The sequence below is a fragment of the Crocodylus porosus genome, unplaced genomic scaffold, assembly GCF_001723895.1.
Source record: "Crocodylus porosus isolate Cpor-Errol unplaced genomic scaffold, CroPor_comp1, whole genome shotgun sequence".
NCBI classification, from domain to species: Eukaryota; Metazoa; Chordata; order Crocodylia; family Crocodylidae; genus Crocodylus; species Crocodylus porosus.
This window is the reverse complement of record NW_017728918.1, coordinates 79134363-79136314: the sequence shown is the minus strand read 5'-3', so window position 1 is coordinate 79136314 and position 1952 is coordinate 79134363.

Sequence of the window (1952 nt, the reverse complement as noted above, 5' to 3'; positions counted from 1 at the left end):
CCCATATTGTTCAAGACACTCGGGTCAGTTGTCATCTTTCTTGCATGGACTCATAGCAGGTCTGGCCTTAGTTCAGCACCTGAAGTCCCGCCAACTCTCATGAACAGTGAAAGAGGGACACAGAGAACAATCACATTTCACAATCACACAGTACCATTTATTTTAGGACAATAGCATGACAAGAAAAAAAATGCATCCTCAAATGATAAGCAATCTACACACATGCTAGCTTACCAGATGTTAATCAAACACAAGGCATTAACAGGTACAAATATAGTTTAGTCTGTTCATCAATTCAGTCTGTAGCTCTATATGTGCCCCTCTATCCTAGGTTTGGGTGTGAAGAAATCCCTCTCCCTCTCTCCGCCCTGCCTTGGGGCATCCTACTCACCCTTCCTCTTTCAAACTGTGTGCTGTTAGGTTTCAACCTGGTCACCTAGGCAACTGGACTGTAAAAATTCCTGAGTGGGTGGGTGGCTCTATATAGTAACGCCCCCTACTGGGCCGCCACACAGAGCTGCTACTTAATATCCTTCACCACCTTTGTCTGTCTGCTTTCTTGAACCATGCAGAAGGTAGGATAGATTTGCACCTCAGAGACTAACTAAATATGTTCTTGAACCAGAACAAAGCACTATATGTAATATTTATTATAGGGTAAAGCTTTCCTCAGGTTTTTTCACCTGCCCAGTAATTTGCATCAGTCACCTCACAATAAACCAGGAGAACCATGCTACATAACACTTACAGTATTGATTCAGAAGTCTTCCTGAAGAACCTGTGTGTCCATAGAGTTTATCACATGTCAGTACAATAGTCCTTGAAAGCCTCAGTGTTTCTGAAGTATCACATCTGTCAGAGCTGGGTAATGGAACTGAAGTTATACAGCTCATGTGTATTTAATTTTTAGTTTCATAGTACTGAGAATTAAGTCATGCTTGGTCAATAGGCTAATAATATAGGGTTTTATATTTCCCATCCTTCTTTCCCACCACCTTCCACATTGTCTTTTATCACAGTTCAAATCTTGTTAAACGTTGGTAAATAAAGGCCTTAATATTTAGTATGCATATATCTCAATTTGATATTCAGTTACTGAAAATTAAAACAAAATATGATTTCCTGTAAAATGTCCAGAGCTTTTGGATTGACTTAAGCTATTTTCCATTCTGGTATAATATGGTATTGGTAGCAAAGTGAAAATACCCTTTTTATAGAAGGAAAATCTCTTTACAAAACTTATTGAATGTTAAATTCACCTGCAAAATGAAGACTAGGATATGTGCTATCATTTTGGCTGAAATAATTTGAAGAGAAAAAGAAAAATCTAGATATGCAAAAAATAATCTATCCAGGTCTAGAGCAAGAAATTGTAACATGCATTATAAAGGACCTTATTACTGGTATCACACTGCAACACTTTTCCACCATCACTAATAACGTTAGTGTAATTGCTAGAACATGACTGCATAATTGCAACATACATAAAAACACTGATTTACCATTTAGTAATTTTTTGCAGTCTTCAGTTGTCTAAATTATTCAGTTTTCAGAAACAGGTTGTATTTGAAACACGTATAAAACACCAATGTAAAATACCAAACCTTTGAATATGAGCTATTAAGTTGTACTGTGGTTACTGTATGGATCTGCATTTCAATTAGGTTATTTTATCCTGACTTCATTAACAGGTTTTGAAAAGAGTGATGATACGTAAATTAGAATGTTCTACCTGAAATATTCCAAGGCATTCATCGACCAAGGAGTCATGCCTTCATTGTATTTTTATGCAATATGTACTTAGAGACCTTACAGGTTTGATCCTGTTCCCATCAAAATTAACAGCAAAACTCTAGCTCTTTATAAACACACAGCCTCTTATATACACAGGTTGTCATTCAGCATGTGATTGTGGGAAAACAAGGTACCTTGGGAGTTAGTAATGGGGTAAG